Below are 21,700 nucleotides of genomic sequence, written 5' to 3'. Positions count from 1 at the left end.
TTTGGAAGATCCCCTGGAGGAGGGCATGGCAACCCACTCCGGTATTCTAGCCTGGAGAATCCTCATGGACAGAGGAGCTTGGCAGGCTACAGTCCATGGGGTTGCAAAGAGTCAAACACGACTGAGTGACTAAGCAAAATGACAAAACTATTTGACATTGTTGATTATTTCTTTTTTCTTGGGGTAATGTCTTCCCTCAGGTTTCAAGACACTTCATTTCCTGCTTTCCTTCCTTACTTCTTTGCCTATTCAGTTCCTTTGCAGGATCTTCTTCTGTCAGTCATTTCATCACTGGTGTTTTTCAGAATTCAATTCTTGCTTTCTTCTCACAATATACATTCCTCATGACTGCAGCTCCCATGTATTTGCTAACAACTTCCATCATATGCTGATAACATCCAAATATACATTCCTTGCTTACAATGCTGGCATTCTAATGAACATGCACACTTGAATATCCCACAGGTATCTCAAATTCATCATGGATGAAAATGAAATAGCTTGTCAACTTTCTTCACCTGCTGCTATTGTTAAGTTGCTTCAGTCGTGTCCAACTCTGTGCAACTCCATAGACGGAGGCCCACCAGGCTCCCCCATTCCTGGGATTCTCCAGGCAAGAATACTGGAGTGGGTTGCCATTTCCTTCTCCAATGCATGAATGTGAAAAGTGAAAGTGAAGTCGCTCAGTCGTGTCCGACTCTTAGTGACCCCATGGACTCCTCCATCCATGGGATTTTCCAGGCAAGAGTACTGGAATGGTGCGCCATTGCCTTCTCTGAGACCTGTCCAAGGCCCCACTGTACATGAGGAGCAGGGTTTGGCTTGGTGGCCCTCCCCTTACCTCATGCCCCACTGCCTTAAATGGGTCTGCAGCACCTAACATTTCTGTTCTTCAGACATTTCTGTGTTAAATACTAATAAAAGCTTACAAATCCACAGGGAAATCAAAGTAAAACAATTCTGGTTTAACAGAAATAATCTCGTAACAAAAAAAGTTCAATTAAATAAGCACACTAATGGTTCTGGCTGCTACTATAATAAAGGTACATAGGAACAGTTTTTTTGTCTTCACTGTACAAAAGCAATATATACATGTCTTAGGAGCCTGGTCAGGATCCAGCTTTTTATTTTCCTGATGTGTTATTCTGCTGTTGCTGCTCCGCCAGGGCTTGCTGAAGGCGCATCTGCTTCCAGGAATAGTGCTGCCAGTGCAGAATTTGCTGCTCACCAATAAATTTCACACACTGAGCTTTCACCAGCTCCTTGCAGAAGTGTTCGTACTGGAGCAGTTCTAACATGTGTAAACACTGAGGGGTACAGTTAAGGTAATTTGGGTTGGCTAAACACTGTACAAATTCCAACTGCAACTGAAACCGCGGTCGATTTCCAGCATCATCTGTCTCCATAGCGACGGTCGCGGCCATCACCAGCAGACACTCTAAGTCCCCAGCAACCCCACACGGCTAGGATCGGAGAAACAGTGAAGGTCTGGAAGTCGCGGAGTCCCCTTCCTGCCGAGGGTGTCCCATTCTTCACCTGGGTGTCCCCCAATTATAAAGTAAGTTTAATTCAAACATTATCTCTTCCAAGAACCCTTCTCTTAGAGCTTATAATCTCTGCTTTGTGCTTCCTATCTTTATCTTCTCCCTTACAAGATGATTTTTTCTCCAGCACTGGACTGTAGGATCTTTAAGGCAGATGCATGGTATAGTGAGCTGTGTGCCCAACACACAGTAAGTTCTCAGTAAGTATTGATTAAATAGAATCAGTTATACCTCAGTGTTGTAGCAGCACCATGGTGTCTAAAGAAAATGATGTTTTGACCTAATCGTACATGTTGTAGTGACCTGAAGGAGACCTAAGCCTTTCTCTTTCTGAGTTTGAATTACAGCTTTGATGTGGTCTTTGTTTTTTGTCCTTGTTCCTAATGTAAAAGTGTTTAACTGCTTCTTGTTTGTATTGGGTGGCATTGGAATAAGATTTTAACTGGGTATTCTTGAATTGCTTTTACAATAAACCAATTTTATAATCTTTAAATTTATCAGCTTTTTACATTTGTGTAAAAGAAAAATAGAAAAAAGAAATTAAAAAAATAGAACTGAATTAGCTTAAAATTAATATCTTCTCTACCCCAGAAAAATGTGAAGATCTCTTCTACAGTTCCTTCAAAGTTTTTTATATTTAATTTTGTATTATCATAAATAATATATGTGCTGTGCTGTGATAAGTCACTTCAGTCATGTCTGGTTCTTTGTAACCCTATGGACTATGGCCCACCAGCCTCCTCTGTCTATAGGATTCTCCAGACAAGAATACTGGAGTGGGTTGCCATGCCCTCCTCCAGGGGATCTTCCCGACCCAGGGACAGAACCTGTATCTCTTTTATGTTTCCTGCATTGGCAGGTGGGTTCTTCACTGCTAGCACCACCTGGGAAGCCATGTGCCAGATCATTTTATTTCAGTGTGAGGATACCCATCCAAATGTTCTTAGACTTTTTGATTCTACTGATTTAAGAGTTGTTAAAGTCTTTGTTTCCCTCTTTGAGCATTACCCTCATGGGCTGTTTCAGTATATTGTGCCCTCATAGGCACCATTATGGTTTTTATAAGGCTTCACATAAAAACCTGTCAGACAAAAGAGCACACATTCTGTGATTCCATTTATGCAAATTTCAAGAACAGGCAAAACTAATCAATGGTGATAGAAGTCACAATAATGGTTACTTCTCAAGGGTATTAACTTGGAACAGGCAAAAATGGGCCTTTAGAGTTATTGGAAATGTTCTATATTTTAAGTGGTGATATTTCTACAAGTGTGTGTATATATATATATACATATATATACACAAATTCATTGAACTACATACTTAAGATATATTACTTTACTATAAGTTATATCTCAATTAATAAGTAAAACAAATACAACAAACCTATGGATTCCTGTTGTATACTTTATTTTTCTTTTACATTCCTAATCAACCAGATGACAAGATACTACACTGGGAATTCGACTGAAATCAGTGTGCACCTATCAAGTGTATATATGATATGTATACCAGGCAGAGAAGTAGCAAAGAGGAATTAGTCACCTCTAGAAGCAGAGGACAGGAAATGAGGAAATATTTCCCTGAGACTAGCACAACTGAGCAGAGCTTGAAGAACAAAGTCCATGAGGTAGACACGGGTCTAAAGGTATTAGAGAGAGCCAAATGTACAAAAGATTGGAATGACATAACAAAATATGTTCAAGGAAAGCCTAGTGGAATATAATATACAAGAAGAGGGCTGGAGAAGTCCAGGATGGAGTGTAGAAATTAAAAGCAACAAGCAAGGCTAGAGTAAGAGGCTTATCAGAGAATCTTAGATCATGTTAATATTTTATTATATGAAATATAATAAAGGAAGTCATTAAAGAATTTTGAATAGGGAAAAATATGGTTAAGTATTTATTCTAGAGGCTGTGCCACGGGTCAACAGGCAGTAGTGGAACATACTAGAGGTCAGTTAGAAAACTATTATTGTCATTTAGGAGAAAAATGGTAATGGTCCAAACCAGGGTATGGAAACGGAGATCTTAGAATGGAAAAGAAGACCAAATGGGTGGCACCCAAAATAATCCAAAGCCCATCAATTCTTTTATCATTCCTAAAACCTTCCTTATTTGTCTTCAGAAGCTTGTAAGTATTGAACAAAAGAGGGACAAAATCATCAAGGAAGAACTTGCATTTCTCCTCTCATGCTTTTGAAATGAAAATATTCTACCTGTTTTTCTAGAGTAACTCTATCTCTGCCATCTTTTTACAATACAAATTTTGAAAAAGGGTAGGTAATTTGGAACTTGTCGAGGACAAATAAATGTCTTCAGTGTATTCTTCATAAATGCCAGTAAAAAAAAGATTCAACCTAGATAGGTGACCTTGATTTGTATATAAATACTCATAAATATGAAGGAAACTACTGAGAGTAAATTTCATGTTCATGTGATCTAAAAAAATATTCAGTATTATATTAATATCTAATATGAAACTTTTAGTTTGATTAATATAAATGTCTTTATATACTATCACATGTAAAATAGATGGTGAGAAGGTGCTATATAACAGATAGCTCAGCCTGGCACTCTGTGATGACCTAGAGGGGTGGGATAAGCAGGGGAAGTGGGGCTCAAGAGGGAGGAGATATATGTGTAATTATGGCTGATTTTTGTTGTTGCATGGCAGAAATCAACACAACATTGTAAAATCAATTTTCCTCGAATTAAAAAATAAAATGTTGTACCTAGGTTTACTAGAGCTCAAATGAGACCTTTCTATATCTGTTACAAATCTGACAGCAAGAAAAATAACTTGGTATGATGAAATTTTTGTAAGTGAATTAAATGCAAGTGAAGTAAGAACTTTTAGGTGAACTTTTTAGAAGTAATTATGTTTTAGGAATATCTACTTAAACATAATCTCTCCTGGGTGATAGGGATAGAATGTTGCAAAGAAGCCAATACTGACTCCATGCTGGAACTGTTTCTTTGACTTGCTTTTGTTATTACAATCATACATAATGGCCTGATTTAAAGGACCCTGTTGCTCTGCCTGACTATAAACTAATGTGCCTTTGTTCAGCTTATAGAAAGACAATCAGACCCTGCCCACTTGTGAATAGAAGAGATTAACACATCCCTTCCAAAGGCTGACCCTTCAGATGTTTTATAAGACTGAAGACCCTTTTTACTTTACTTCCTCACTGCCCCTCCCTTCTCAATTCTGCCTTTTAACTTTAGTTTCTCATTGTTTCTCTCTGGCTCTATATAAGAACCTGGCATCCAGATGCCAACAAAATGGTTACTTTGAGACAATAGTCTGCCATCTTTTTGGTCAGCTGGCTTTCCAAATAAAGCAGTATTCCTTGCTTCAACACCTCTCTTGGATTCATTGCCCTGTTATGCAGCAAGTACAGTAAGCTTGGACATGGAAACAAATTTGGTGAGGCACCACAGGAGCCTTACTGCTCATGGCTAGCTGGCTCCAATCAGGGAATATTGAGACAAGGCCCTAAGCAGCTTCTGGGACCATTTGTCCTGAGGGTCTTTTCTTCAAGATTCCCTGAAGCGGCACCAGCTGCCCCAGCACCTGGGAATTGAGACAAGGAACAAACAAACTTCTAAAAGTCAACAGACTTGATTTTGTTCAAGGGTAAATCTACCCAATTTGATAGCCAGTTGAGCCAGTTTGCTTGTTTATCTGCCGTTTTGTGTTACTAGTCAGTGGACTCAATTTTGGAGGTGAAGTTGCTCTGCTATACACACCAGGAACATATTCTCCCCTTCAATTTGGGTTTTTCCTTTATGAGAAAAGCCAATTTGGTTGGGTTACCCTGTTGGAAAGGGGAAGTGTTGTTTGACTCTACATTGAACCAGTTCATTGGGGAATTATTTCTTGTAAGACAAGCCTACCCTCATTGGAATTAGTTCATTTGTTTCATAGGGTAAATTTATCTACCTGATTTTGGAACCAGTTCATCTGTGCATCAATGCCGGAATTTGTTTGTGCCATCTTTCTTGGAATTTGCACATGTCTTTTGTTGTTTTAGTGTTATCAAACTTATAAAAATGGGGAATATTTAATCTATCCCTAAGGATAGCTCTTTAGGGCATATATTAGATATACTAAGATCAGAAGAGCAATGGCCCCAGAATGGCTCACAATTATACAGTCTCTCAGACAGAAGCACAAAGGAAAGAAACACCCTGAAAATGAAGAGGCCCTAGGGCTCCCTTGGACCTGAGGCATCTGATTCTAGTTCCTCTGCAGGAGCCCCAGGTAACTTTGACAGTGGGGAGCATCAGCTCCAGTTTAGGGAGCTCCCCCTGTGAGGGAAAACTCAGACCATTTGGACAAAGGTCACAGGTCTAATGGGACTAGAAAGTCACATTAATGTGACTTTCTGGTTGGCTAGGTTTTGGTATATTCTGGTACTTTGGTAATGCATAGATATCTGGTACTCTTTCCTCTAAGGCTTCCTCTATGGCTTCCTCTACATCTTCTTGCTTCTATCTGCTCAAACCCTCTGCAAACAGGTGAGTGGCTATGGAAGCAATTGAGGAACTCTGGCCAGGGTTCCTCTCTGGTGTGTTCTGAAGGCCCACAGGTCACGGTGCCCCAGTAGCTGCCACCTAAGCAGGTGAGGGCTCTCCTTTCCTTTCCCTCCCTTAAGCTGAAGACCAGGCCAATTAATATCATGTGGGCACAAGTCAGGCAGAGAAAAGCCATTAGAGTGCCTGCCACTTGCAGACTCCAGTGACAGGATAAAGGAATCATGGAATGGACTACAGTATTAAAGTATCTGTCCCCAACAAGACAACTTCTGTGAAACTCAGATACGTATTGGTTCAAGCAAAACACCGAGCCCACTCCCCTGATGGACAAGTTCCCAGTAGGACTACAAGGCAGATTCCTCAGCCTGTCTTCCCTGTTGCCTTCACCTCTTTCCCCCTCAGTCCAGATTAATTTTGCAGAAGCTTGAGTGTTGTCACTCGGCCATCCCAGGAGGCCTTCTCCCCTACGAGAGATAAGGAGGGGTGAAACTTTCCTAAGGTAGCCACTCAATTCTTTCCAAAATAAAAAAAATTAAAAGGAAAAAACAAAACTTGTTTTACAATGTAGTTTTTATAGCACCAGAGGGGAGGCTTCAAAAAGTCCTTTTACCACTTCCAAAATCTTGCCTGTTCATCTTAAGAGTCATGTAAATATTTTTAAAGGGGGGAAACAAAGTCATCCTAGGAAGAAATTGCCTGTATCACTGAGAAGCAAATGTCTTCTCTGGTCTTCTCAAAAACCATTATCTCTGCTTTTTTTTAATGTAAATTTTAGAGTTATTGTTGTTCAGTCCCTAACTCCTGTCTGATTCTGCAAGCCTATGAACTGCAGCATGCCAGGCTCCCCTGTCCTTCACTATCTCCCTGAGTTTGCTCAAACTTGCAAACTTGCATCACTGAGCAAACTTCAGTGATGCCATTCAAACATCTTGTCCTCTATGGCACCCTTCTCCTCCTGCCTTCAATGTTTCCCAACATCAGTCTTTTCCAATGAGTTGGCTCTTCCCAGCAGGTGGCCAAAGTACTGGAGCTTCAGCTTTAGTATCAGTCTTTCCAATGAATATTCAGGGTTGACTACCTTTAGGATTGACTGGTTTGCTCTCCTTACTCTCCAAGAGACTCTTGAGAGAGTCTTCTTCAGCACTCAGCCTTCTTTAAGGTCCAACTCTCACATCCATACATGACTATTGGAAAAATGATAGCTTCAACTATACAGACCTTTGCCGCCAAATTGATGTCTCTTCTTTCTAATACACCGTTCAGGTTTGTTATAGCTTTTCTTCCCAGGAGCAAGTCTTTTAATTTCGTGGCTGCAGTCATCATCTACAGTGATTTGGGAGCCCAAGAAAATGAAATCTGACACTTATTCCCCATTTATTTGCCTGAAGTGATGAGACCAGATGCCATGATCTTCTTTTTTTGAATGTTTAATTTTAAGCCAGCTTTTTCACTCTCCTTTTTCACCTTCATCAAGAGGTTCTTTAGTTCCTCTTCACTGTCTGTCAATAAAGTGGTATCATCTGCATATCTGTAGCTGTTGATAGTTCTCCTGGCAATCTTGATTCTAGCTTGTGAGTCATCCAGCCCAGCATTTCATATGATGTGCTCTGCATATAAGTTAAACAAACATGGTGACAATGTATAGCCTTGATGTACTCCTTTCCCAACTTGGAACCAGTCCATTGTTCCATGTTGAGTTCCAACTGTTGCTTCTTGTCCTGCATACAGGTTTCTCAGGATGCAGGAAAGGTGGTCAGGTATTTCCATCTCTTTGAGTATATTCCACTATTTGTTGTGATCCACACAAAGGTTTTAGCGTAGTCAATGAAGCAGAAGTAGATACTTTTTTGGAATTCCCTTGCTTTTTTATATGATCCAGTTAATGCTGGCAATTTGATCTCTGGTTCCTCTGACTTTTCTAAATCTAGCTTGTACACCTGGCAGTTCTCAGTTCATGCACTGCTGAAGCCAAGCTTGAAGGACTTTGAGCATAATCTTGCTAGCACATGAAATAAGTGCAATTGTATGGTAATTTGAACATTCTCTTGTAATGCCTTTCTTTAGAGAGGGTAAAGTAATTCAGAAGTTGTCTCATCCAAGGTAATTAGAAATTGCTTTTTATGCAAATATTAATATTTAGCCATCTAGCCAAGTGAGCTTCATTTGTTCCACCTGTGAGAAACACAATTTAAATCCAACCTCTTCTGTAAACTGGGTTTTACATTATTGCTGTGCCTGATTCAGGACAGAAACCTTGAAGAAGTGAGGCCTCAATGTGCATTCACATGTATCTTTGTTTCTGGATAACACTGCTGCAGTTGATTTGTAAAAAGAGCTCTATTTAATTGGCTTAAATAAAAGTAATAAATACTGACAAACCAATCAACTCATATGTAAGAGAAATTTAAAAATGACTTTCAGGCTCACATGAACTAGGAAATATTTAATATTGAAATGGTAGCTGGTATTAATGTTTAAGTTTGTTGATCTAATTTTAATGATATAGACATGTCCTGAGTCACCATCAAATTAACTATAATATTAAGCACAAGACTTTCATTTTGCCTAGGCTTAACATAAGCTAAATAAGGTATTATATCTGTCAAAAATTTGTCAGCAAGAAAAGTACCTCAATGTGGGGGTTGAGGGGAACTGTAGGGATATCAAAATATGTGTTTTCAGTAGAAGGTATGAGGAATTTTTTTTTTTTTAAATTACTGAAAAGAACTATGCATGATCAGGATTTCCTAAGATTAGATTGAATTTACTTGAGTAAATGAATCATGTTGGGAGTAAGCTAAGACTTGGATTTGGCTTTTTCTTTCTGTTCAGAGAAAAAAGTATTCTTGGTATGCCATTTTTGATAACACATTATATGAGTTTCTTTGCCTTTAAGTGCTTTGTATTTGCCTTTGAGATCTCTGGTTACTTTGCTTAAGGAATAAGGGTTATCCAACTTACTTTATCAATTGACCAGATGTTTAACTATGACTTTTAAGTCTTTTGTCATTTATAGATACATCTGTATTCTGATGCTGTTACAAAATGGGCTTTATTATCAAGGAGATTCACAGGAAGGCTATGGAAGCACTTAAAATAGTTCCGCATCAAACTGATGGCTATTCAAGAATTCCAACCCATATGGATTAAAACAAGGAGCTGTCCTGCCCCTGGGGCCCCTATATCAGGTATCCAAAGACTTTTATTCCCTGACCAACAGAGTCCATTCCACTACTCAGACTTGAAGCAGTTACAGAAGATAAGACCATCCTCCCCTGCTTCCCATAAGAATATGGGAGTAAAATCTCTGAAATGGGAAATGAAACAGGAGGGAAGAGGGCAGGGAACAACCTTTGAAAGAGTGACATAACCCTAGGACATTACAAGGCTGATTATAAGCAAACAGGTCCAACATGGTAGAGTAGTCCGTTTCCACTAGACCTTGAGCCGCAGTACATGGTCTTTGTAACACATCAGGAAGCTAAGTGAGGCACCCACAACTGGGTGGTGACCCAATTCAATGTAAAGAAACATTTAGATAAAGAAGTGTAAATGAAACAACAGCTTTCTAGATAAATTTTAAGAAAATACAAATGGGATATGAGCTTTAAGTGAACTTTTAGAAATACATGTTTTAGGATCTCTCCAGATATTCTACAACTTAAAAGGTAAAATTTGTTAAAACAAATAAAGTAATGATAGGTTTATGGAAAATGGACCCCAAAAAGGGTTATGTACATGATCAGTCAGGACTGACAAAGTTTCAAACAAGTTTAACTGAGTAAATGAAACTTTAAAGTAAGCAGGTGCAAAATGTAAATTTGGCTTTTTTCTCTGTTAAAACAGACAAGTTTTCTTAACATGCTAAACTGCGTTTGATATTTAAGTTTACCTTTTAAAGAATGTATTTGCCTTTGAAATTTTGTATAGCCACTTTGGCTAAGTTTCACAGTGACCCCTCTAGCTAACTTTGGGGTGCTTCAAAGAGCCCCTGAGTCACCCCAAAGGGAGACATTAAACTAATTAGGTTCACTTGATATGTTAATAGAGAGGTATTGCCAAGTGAGTAATAAATTTTAAGTTGCTAGAGATTATATAGAGTTCCTAAGAGTCTGATATGTCCAGGTAGAATATTATCAGTCATAATTCTAGCTATTTTCTGAAAGTATCATATGTCACAGCAGCAACTGGGTTGCTTTATCAATTGCATTGTAATTAGATTTAAATGTGCTTTCTTAAGTCTTTTTGAAGACAGTTATGGTTTCACTCTAATGCCATTGCAAAAATGCCTCCTCTTAAAAATTTATTAAAAAGGACTTTTGGAGAAATACAAGTTCCTAACTTTCCAAACACAATGCTGAACTGAAAATTGAAGAATTCTACTAGAACACCTGATGACTTCATAAAGCCCTTAACAAAAAAGATTAGTTACACAGGAATGAGTAAATGGGCAAATATGGTTGTAATTTTTATGGTTTCTATCTAAAAGGACTACCGGTTTGTGTTTCCCAGGTGTAAGAAAAATTTTCTTCGTCATTTAATTATGACTTGTAGTAATTTGGTAGATTATGCCTTTTGTGAGCAGAATGGAACATTTATCTTTTTCTCTCTACCTGGTTGATTCTGCCAGTAACATATGCTTGTCTCAAAAGATTAAGCCAAGCATAAATGTGCATGGCCAGTACAATGGAACTGCAAATAGGTCATTAAATCAGTTATAGCTCCTTTGGTCACTCAATTACTACAACTGGATTACAATTAGTTATACAAATCATTGTTTAAATTTTTTGTTTTCAAATAGTGCTTTGTGTCTCCCTACTGCACTATGTCATTGTCAATGTTACTAGCTGCATTACTTATGTCCTCTCTAATTTATAAGACTGCTGTCTCTTGCAGTAACCAATGTGTAATCAGACCTCCAAAAATATTTGTGTGGCTAAATATTTTGAGAAAATCACATATATAACATAAAATGACTGTAATAGTGTGATTCTAGGTATGGAAAGAAGCAACAAGGGAAAATGTCTCCTGGATTATAGCTAGACAGAATCCAGAAAAATTTTAATTATTGATGGGGCCTGGAGCGGCATATCAAGAATTTTGCCTGAACTAGGATAAGCCTCCCAGCCAGTGCTGTGGGACAAAAGTTGATCATGAACTGTCTTCCAAACATTGGTCAAATTCATGACCAAGAAGGGAAAACCTAAGGAATTGAATCGGCAATTGCAGCCCTTCAACATGAGCCAGTGGAACCCGAGGAAGGAGAATACCTGCCATCCAGCAGTCATCACACTGCTGCCACTTCCTATGGTGAACCCTGAGGAAACTCTGAGAATACAGGATTACAGACCCCTAGGCAGTTGTGCTGTGCTGTCCTTAGTCATTCAGTCTTGTCCAACTCTTTGTGACCCCATGAACTGCAGCCTGCTAGGCTCCTCTGTCTGTGGAATTCTCCAGGCATGAATACTAGAGTGGGTGTCTGTTTCCTTCTCCAGGGGATCTTCCCAACCCAGGGATAGAACCCAGGTCTCTTGCATTGCAGGCAGATTCCTTAAAGGTTGAGCCACCAAAGAAGCCCCCAGATAGCAGAGGTACACATAAAGAAAATAATTTTAATGAGCCCTGACTCTTGCATCTTCTTATATTTAAAAAAGTACTATATTTCTTTAATTTGAAATGCTGCCTCCTGGATTTGAAGATCAGTATTTCTAAAGTCTACAAGTGTAAAGTAGACACTTTCCAAAGAGGAACAAAACGAAGACAAATCTTAACATGTGAAACATTGGCACTAATGGCAGACACTCCCAGAAAGATTCATCTGATGAAGCAAAATGGTCATCACCCCTTTTCCCCACAAGATTGTGGAATGGGCTTTGACAGTGCGGAATTGTTGCAAAGAATCCAATTCTGACTCCCTAATGGAAATATTTCTTTGACTTGCTTTTGTTATTACGATCATACATAAATGTTGTGGTTCAGTCACTAACTCGCGTTTGACTCTTTGTGACCCCATGGACTGCAGGACGGCAGGCTTCCCTGTCCTTCACTATCTCCCAGAGTTTGCTCAAACTCAGGTCCACTAAGTGGGTGATGCCATCCAACCATCTCATTCTCTGTGGCCCCTTTCTCCTTGTGTGCTTGATCTTTCCCAGCATCAGGGTCTTTTCCAATGAGTTGGCTCTTCCCATCAGATGGCCAAAGTATTGGAACTTCTTCAGCATCAGTCCTTCCAATGAATATTCAGGATTGATTTCCTTTAGGATTGACTGGTTTGATCTCCTTGCAGTCCAAGTGACTCTCAAGAGTCTCCTTTAGAACCACAATTAGAACACACCAATTCTTCAGCACACAGCCTTCTTTATGGTCCAACTCTCACATCCATACATGATTACTGGAAAAAGCATAGCTACAACTATAAGGACCTTTGATGGCATAGTAATGTATCTGCTTTTTAATATGCTGTCTAGGTTTGTCACAGATTTTCTTCCAAGAAGTTAAGTGTCTTTTAATTTTGTGGCTGCAGTCCCTGTCCACAATGGTTTCGGAACCCAAGAAAATAAAATCTCACTGTTTGCACTTTTCCCCCATCTATTTGCCATGAAGTCATGGGACCAGATGCCATGAGTTTTGTTTTTTTGAATGTTGAGTTTCAAGCTAGCATTTTTACTCTCCTCATTCACCTTCAAGAGGCTCTTTAGTTTCTCTTCACTTTCTGCCATTAGAGTGGTATCATCTCCATATCTGATGTTGTTGATATTTCTCCCAGCAAACTTGATTCCAGCTTGTGATTCATCCAGTCCAGCATTTCACATGACAAAATCTGCATATAAGTTAAATGAACAGGGTAATGATATATAGCCTCAATGTATTTCTTTCTTAACTTTGAAGCAGTCCACTGTTCCATGCCTTGTTCTAACTGCTGCTTCTGGATCCACATACAAGTTTCTCAAGGGACAGGTAAGGTGGTCTGGTATTTCCATCTCTTTAAGAACTTTCCAGTTTGTTGTGATCCACACAGTCAAAGGCTTTAGCATAGTCAATAAAGTAGAAGTAGATGTTTTTTCTGGAATTCCCTTGCTTTTTCTATAATCCAGTGGATGCTGGCAATTTGATCTCTAGTTTCTCTGCTCTTTCTAAATTCAGCTGGTACATCTGGAATTTCTTGGTTCATATACTATCAAAGCTTAGCTTGAAGGATTTTGAGCATCATCTTGCTACCATATGAAATGAGTGCAAGTGTATGGTAGTTTGAACATTCTTTCGCATTGTCTTCTTTAGGATTGGAATTAAAACTGACCTTTTCAAGTCCTGTGGCTAATGGTGAATTTTGAAAATTTGCTAGCATATTGAGTGTACCACTGCCTGAATGTAAACTAATGTGCCTTTGTCCAACTCATAGAGAGATAATCAGGCCCTTCTGGCCTGTTAACACATCCTGATACTGCAGCTGGAACTCCAATACTTTGGCCACTTGGTACGAAGAACTGACTCATTGACAAAGACCCTCATGCTGGGAAAGATTGAAGGCAGGAGAAGGGGATAACAGAGGATGAGATGGTTGGATGGCATCACCGATTTGATGGACAGGAGTCTGAGCAAGCTCTGGGAGTTGGTGATGGACAGGAAAACCTGGCATGCTGCAGCCCATGTGTTCACAAAGAGTGGGACACAACTGAGCAAGTGAACTGAACTGAACACATTCTTTCCAGAGGCTGACTCTTGGAGATGTTTTGTAAGACTGAAGAACCTTTTTATTTTACTTCTCACTGCCTCTCCTTCTCTATTCTGCCTTTTGACTTTAGTTCCTCATTGCTTTTCTCTCTCTTTCTCTTTCTGATTCTATAAATGAACCTGGCATCCAGACCCTGAAAAGATGCTTAATTTGAGACATTAGTCTGCTATCTTCTTGGTCAGCTAGCTTTCCAGATAAAGTCATAATCCTTGCCTCAACACCTCATCTCTTGGATTCACTGGCCTGTTATGCAGTGAGCACAATGAGTGTGGACTCAGTTACAAGAACCAGATAGTTATACAGGTCCCAGTAGGGGATTATAGATAGAGAGGGAAATCTAGCAAACTTTGGAAGACCACTGTAAGTTAATGATGGATCAGGAAAGCTATTGGAATGTCGTGGAATGAAGCAGGCTTTGTTATCTATTAAACCATAAATAAAATTATGAGCTATGCCCCAGTCCATTAGGTGACAGAAAAATTGCAACCCCCTTCTACTGACTTGAATCTGCATTAACATAAATCCCAGTTTGATTATAAAACCATAAATAAAATTATGAGCTATGCCCCAGTCCATTAGGTGATAGAAAAATGTTGACCCCCTTCTACTGACTTGAATCTGCATTAACATAATCCTAGTTTGATATACCCATGTGAATGCAGAGTTGCAAAAAATAGCAAGAAGAGATAAGAAAGACTTCCTAAGTTATCAATGCAAAGAAATAGAGGAAAACAATAGAATGGGAAAGATTAGAGTTCTCTTCAGGAAAATTAGAGATACCAAGGGAACATTTCATGCAAAGATGGGCACAATAAAGGACAGAAATGATATGGACCTGACAGAAGCAAAAGATATTAAGAAGAGGTGGCAAGAGTACACAGACGTATACAAAATAGATCGTCATGACCCAGATAACCATGATGGCATGATCACTCATCTAGAGCCAGACATCCTGGAGTGTGAAGTCAAGTAGGCCTCAGGAAGCATCACTATGAACAAAGCTAGTGGATGTGATGGAATTCCAGCTGAGCTATTTCAAACCCTAAAAGATGATGCTGTTAAAGTGCTGCACTCAACATGCCAGGAAATTTTACAAACTCAGCAGTGGCCACAGGAGTGGAAAAGGTCAGCTTTTATTCAAATCCCAAAGAAAGGCAATGCCAAAGAATGTTCAAACTACTGCACAATTGCACTCACCATGCATGCTAGTAAAGTAGTGCTCAAAATTCCCCAAGCTAGCCTTTAACAGTATGTGAACTGAGAACTTCCAGATGTTCAAGCTGGATTTGGAAAAAGCAGAGAAACCAGAGATCAAATTGCCAACACCCAATGGATCATCAAAAAAAACAACAGAGTTCCTGAAAAACATCTACTTCTTTATTGACTATGCTAAAGCCTTTGACTAGGTGGATCACAACAAACTGGAAAATTCTTCAAGAGATGGGAATACCAGACCACCTTACTTGCCTCCTGAGAAACCTGTATATGGGTCAAGAAGCAACAGTTAGAACTGGATATGGAACAACAGACTGGTTCCAAATTGGGAAAGGAGTATGTCAAGGCTATTAATTATTGTCACCTTGCTGATTTAATTTATATGCAGAGTTCATCATAAGAAATGCTAGACTGGATGAAGCACAAGCTTGAATCAAGACTACCAGGAGAAATAGCAATTACCTCAGATATGCAGATGACACTACCCTTATGGCAGAAAGTAAAGAGGAACTTAACAGCCTCTTGATGAAGGTGAAAGAGGAGAGTGCAAAAGCTGGCATATATGTTCGATACAGGATACAGGATGCTTGGGGCTGGGGGAAGATCCAGAGAGATGATATGGGGTGGGAGGTGGGAGGGGGGTTCAGGATTGGGAACTCATGTACACCCATGGCTGATTCATGTCAATGTATGGCAAAACCAATACAGTATTGTAAAGCAAAATAAACTAAAAATAAAAATTAAAAAAAATAATAAAATAAAATTACATTTAAACTTATAGAAAATATAAAAAAAAAATCTGGCATAAAACTCAACATTCAAAAAACTAAGATAATGCCATCCAGTGCCATTATTTCATGGGAAATATATAGGTAAACAATGAAAACAGTGACAAAATTTATTTTCTTGTTTTCCAAAATCACTGCAGATGGTGACTGCAGCCATGACATTAAAAGACGCTTGCTCCCTGGGTGAAAAGCTATGACAAACCTAGGCAGCATATTAAAAAGCAGGTACATTACTTTACCAACAAAGGTCTGTATAGTCAAAGCTATGATTTTTCCAGTAGTCATGTATGGATGTGAGATTTGGACCATAAAGAAAGCTAAGCGCTGAAGAGTTGATGCTTTGGTTTTGGAGAAGAGTCTTAGGAGTCCCTTCGACTGCAAGGAGATCCAACCAGTCAGTCCTAAAGGAAATCATTCCTGAATATTCATTGGAAGGACTGATGCTAAAGCTGAACCTCCAATACTTTGGCCACCTGATATGAAGAAATAACTCATTAGGAAAGACCCTGCTGTTGTGAAAGACTGAATGCAGAAGGGGATGACAGAGGATGAGATGGTTGGATGGCATCATTGACTTGACGGACATGAGTTTGAGCAAGCTCCAAGATTTGGTGACAGACAAGGAAGACTGGCATGCTGCAGTCCATACAGTTGCAGACTCAGACACGACTGAGTGAGTGAACTGTTTGATCTCACAGGGTCAGACACTCTTCTGCCTGTTACAACAGAGAAGCTAGTGATATTATTATTCTCAAGTCTACTCAAAGGCAGTCTTTCTCTTCCCCATTTTCCTTTGATTATAAAATTGCAGCCTACACAATCCTCAGGACAGAGCATGCTCACCTGTCAGCTTGTATCTCTCCCAAACCTTCTATATTAATAAACCTACTTCATGCCTATCACTTTGCCTCTTGCTGAATTTGTTCTGCACTGAGAAACAAAGAACCTGACCCTCAGTTCATCCAGACACCAGGTGAGTGATTCTAATTAAAACACCATGAGGCCAAGTCTCAATCAGGGTTTTGGGCAGGTTCAAGTCCCAGCACATGGGTTCAAGTTCCAGTCTGAGGTGCACGGTTTCAAGGGTGTGGAAAAAAGGGAACTCTCCTACACTGTTGGTGGGAATGTAAATAGGTACTGTCAGTATGGATATCAATATGAAATTTCCTTACAAAACTAAAAACAGAACTATCATATGATCCAGTAATCTTACTTCTAGGCATATATCTAGAGAAAGCCATAATTCAAAATGATACATGCTATCCAGTGTTCACTGCAGCACTATTTACAATAGCCAGGATGTGGAAGCAACCTAAATGTCCATCAACAGTGGAATGGATAAAGAAGATGTGGTACATATGTACAATGGAATAATACTCATAAAAAAGAATTAATGTCATCTGTAGCAACATGGATGAACCTAGAGATTGTCCTACTGACTAAAGTAAGTCAGACATAGAAAGAAAGATATCATAGGATATTACTTATTTGTGTAATCTATGAAAATGGCACAAATGTACATATTTACAAAACAGAAATAGAGTCTCATGTGTCGAAAACAAACTTATGGTTACCAAGGTCTATGGGGGGAGGGTTAAATTGGGAGATTGGGATCAATGTATACACACTACTATATATAAAACAAATAACCAGCAAACATGTACTGTATAGCACAGGGTACCCTACTCAATACTCTGTAATGATCTAGATGGAAAAAATCTATAAAAGAGGATATATGTGTATGTGTAACTCATTCACCTTGGTATACATAAACTAATCAGTTCACTTCAGTCGCTCAGTCATGTCCGACTTTTTGCAACCCTATGAATTGCAGCACGCCAGGCCTCCCTGTCCATGACCAACTCCAATAACTAATACAATATTTTAAATCAACTATACTCCAATAAAATTTTTTTGAAATATAATCTCTAGGTATTGAAAATTTATTTGATATTTAGAGTTGTTCTAAATTAAGCGACGGAAGTTTATTGAATAGCTAGGTCATGCCCAAATAAAATAAGATACTGAGGTATCAATTACTAAACAGTTTGATGCCACCCTGAGATATTCTCTTTGAGAAAGCACATGCTTTTAGAAATCATTGGTATTTATGTTTACTAATCTATAGAATACTGGTGTAGAAGATAGTTTATGGTTGCTTAAGGAAAGTAGGTTGTGTGGTTTGAACAAAATCAACTAACTTAGCATCATCAATAATGAATGGGACCAAATGGCATTTTGTGTCTCCTGATGTGATGCAATAGCAAGGACACAGCATCACCTATGTAGTCTTCTTACTAAAAATGTTCAAATTAATCTTGGTAAAGCAGACATGTTCAGATTGTGGGATGAATGCAGGACAACTGCCTGAACTTGTCAAAACTGCCAATGTTATGAAAAATATAAAGAAAAAAATTGTCTGTCTTAGTCGTTCAGTTGTGTCTGACTCTTTGAAACCCCACGGACTGTAGCCTGCCAAGCTCCTCTGTCCATGGGCTTGCCAAGGCAAGAATACTGGAGTGGGTTGCCATCTCCTTCTCCAAAAAGAAAAGAATGAGAAGGCACTATTCTAGATTTTAAAAGACTAAAGGGGCATGACAGCTAAATACAGTGCATGATTCTTGACTGGATCCTGGATGAAAACAAATAAAAAGATATAAAGGACATTGTTAGGACAATTAGGGAACTTTGACATCAATGGTATATTAGATAATTGTATCAAAGTTGAATTTTTCTGAATATTATGTCCTTGTTCTTAAGAGATACTCTTTGATGTGTTTAAGGCTTAAGTGTCATGATATCTACAAGTTACTTCCAAATGGTTAGTGTGTGTGTGTGTGTGTATGTATGTGTGTGTTTGTGTATATATATATACATATATATATATATGTATACATACATATATATATATATACACAGAAAGAGAAAGAAAAACATATGTAGAAAAACAAATGATGTATCTACATGAATGATGTCTTTTGACATTCCTGAAGAGTTGGAGTTTCATAAAATTTTTAAAAAATTGTGAAGAAAATAATGTTTGAGCTATAAAGCTTATCCTTAATTCTAACTATAAATCCTGATGGTAAATTCAGAAATAAGCCAGTGTATTCAATTTTTTGGCATAAAATTTTCTGAAAAATAAAGGGAAAAAAAAAAGAATTAAGAATGGAAAAAAGAAATATCACCCAAAAAGAAGTCTATCAGACAAAATAGATTTTAAATTCAAGTGAGTCACTAAAAATGATAAAAAGGTATATCTATTTTAGACTTGTATGCACATAATAATAAACTCTTGAATATATATAAAGTACAAGAATTTATACAACTACAGTGGAAGATTTTAAATTGGTCTCAATAATTGATAGATGTAGTAAACAGAATTAATAGTGATATAGAAGACACCCAATACAATCAGTATGTTTAACAGACATTTACAGAATACTACATGAAACAATTAGAATATACAAAATATTTTCAAGCACACATGAAACACAAATTGATCATGTTCTTTAAAACATGAAGCATATCTCAACATATACTAAATAATCAGTATCATGTAAACCATGTTGTCTGTATTAAGTGCAATTAAATGGAAAAGAGTAACAAAATGCTAAGCTAAAAAATAACCATGTGCTCCAAAGGAAGAAATAAAGCTATCCCTGTTTGCAGATAACATGATACTACATGTAGAAAATCCTAAAGATGCCACCAGTAAACTACTAGAGCTCATCAATTGTCAGTAAAGTTGCAGGATACAATATAAATATATAGAAATTCATTGCATTTCTATACACTAATAATGAACTATCAGAAATTAAGGAAACAATCCCATTCACTATTGCATCAAGAAGAATAAAATACCTAGAATAAACCCACCTATGGAGGTGAAAGACCTGTACTCTGAAAACTATGACACTGATGAAACTGAAGACAAATAGATGGAAAGATATACTATGTTCCTGGATTGAAAAAATAAGTATTATTACAATGATTATACTACCCAAGGCAGTCTACAGATTCAGTGCATTTCCTTATCAAAATATCAAGGGCATTTTCCACAAAACTAGAACAAAAAAATTTTAAAATTTGTATGGAAACACAAAAGGTCCCAAATAGTCAAAATGATCTTGAGAAAGAACAGGGAAACACGCTCCCTAACTTCAGACTATATTACAAAGCTACAGTAATCAAAAACAGATGTGTAGATCAATAGAACAAGACAGAAAACCCCAAAACAAACTCACACAGTCAGTCATTAATCAATGACAAAGGAGGCAAGAATACACAGTGGAGAAAAGATAGTCTCTTCAATAAACGGTTCTGGGAAATCTGGACAACTACATGTAAAAGAATCAAATCACAACATCCTCTAATATCATATACAAAAATAAACTCAAAATGGATTAAAGACCTAGATGTAAGACTGGATACTATAAAACTCCTAGAGAAAGACTCAGGCAAAACACTGACATAAATTGTGCAACATTTTTTTTATCTGTCTCTTAAAGGAAACAAAAGCAAAAATGAACAAATAGGACCTAATCAAATTTAAGTTTTTGCACAGCCAAGGATACTATCAATAAAATGAAAAGACAAGCTACTGAATAGGAGAAAATATTTGCAAATGATATGACCAATAAGGGATTAATATCCAACATATATAAATAGCTTATACAATTCAACATCATAAACACAGCCCAACTGAAAAATGGGAAGAATAAGAGACATTTTCCCAAAGAGGAAGTGCAGACGGCCAACAGGGACAGGAAAACATGTTCAGCATTGCTAACCATCAGGGAAATGGAAATCAAAACCACAATAAGATATCACCTCATACCTGTCAGAAGGGCTATCATCAAAAAGAAACACAAATAAAAAATGTCAGAGAATATGTGAAGAAAAGGGACCCTTGTATACTGTTGGTGGGCACAGAAATTGGCACAGACACTGGGGAAAACAGTCTGAAAGTTTCTCAAAAAACAAAAAATAGAACTACTATTGTTGCTGTTGTTTAGACTCTAAGTCCTGTTCCACTCTTTTGCAACCCCATGGACTGTAGCCCACCAGGCTTCTCTGTCCAGATTTCCCAGGCAAGAATACTGGAGTGGGTTTCCATTTCCTTCTTCAGGGGATCTTCACAAGCCAGGGATCAAACCAATATCTCCTGCATTGGCAGTCAGATTCTTTACTCAGCCACCAGGGAAGCCCACAATGGACTACTCCTCGGCCATAAAAAAAAAAAAAAATGCATCTACTGCAACACGGATGGACATGCAGGGTATTATGCTAAGTGAAATAAGTCAGAGAAAACAAATACTGTATGGTATCGCTTATATGTAGAATAAAAAAAATTAAAAAATAAAAAAACTAGTGAATATAACCAAAAAGAGGTTTCTCAAGTGGCACTAGTGGCAAAGAATCCACCTGCCAATGCAGGAGAAGCAGGTTCAATCCCTAGGTCAGGAAGATCCTTTCAAGGAGGGCATGGCAACCCACTCCAGTATTCTTGCCTGGAAAATCCCATGGACAGTGGAACCTGGTGGGCTACAGTTCATACACACATAACAAAAAAAGAAGAGACTCACAAATATAGAGAACAAACTAGTGGTTACCAGTAGGGAGAAGGGGGAGTTACAAATTATTGGGTATAAGATTGGCTCAAGGATATATCATACAACATGGCAAATATAGCCAATATTTTGTAATAACTGTAACTGGAAAGTAATCTTTAAAATGTTTAAAGTTTTTTTCAAACTATATCCATGTACCCACATCTTGGTTTCCAAATACCATCTCCCACAAAAAGGTACCAGAGATCCATAAAGAAATTGGCAATGAAGCAGGGAATACAAAACAAGCATAAAAGTTAAAAAG

General features: G+C 38.1%; 1 protein-coding gene and 1 pseudogene across 3 annotated transcripts in view; both read right to left on the bottom strand.

Annotated features, from left to right (window-relative positions):
• The window catches only part of NBDY (negative regulator of P-body association), a 64,479-nt gene that overhangs the window by 34,036 nt on the left and 8,743 nt on the right, over nt 1–21,700 (bottom strand). The gene's annotated exons all lie outside the window — the stretch shown is intronic.
• LOC138071554 (mediator of RNA polymerase II transcription subunit 31 pseudogene) lies at nt 1,125–1,424 on the bottom strand (annotated as a pseudogene).

Source organism: Capricornis sumatraensis, chromosome X (genome assembly GCF_032405125.1).
Source record: "Capricornis sumatraensis isolate serow.1 chromosome X, serow.2, whole genome shotgun sequence".
Taxonomy (NCBI): domain Eukaryota; kingdom Metazoa; phylum Chordata; class Mammalia; order Artiodactyla; family Bovidae; genus Capricornis; species Capricornis sumatraensis.
The sequence above is the reverse complement of the archived record's forward strand: the minus strand, read 5'-3'. Positions and strand labels throughout refer to the sequence as shown.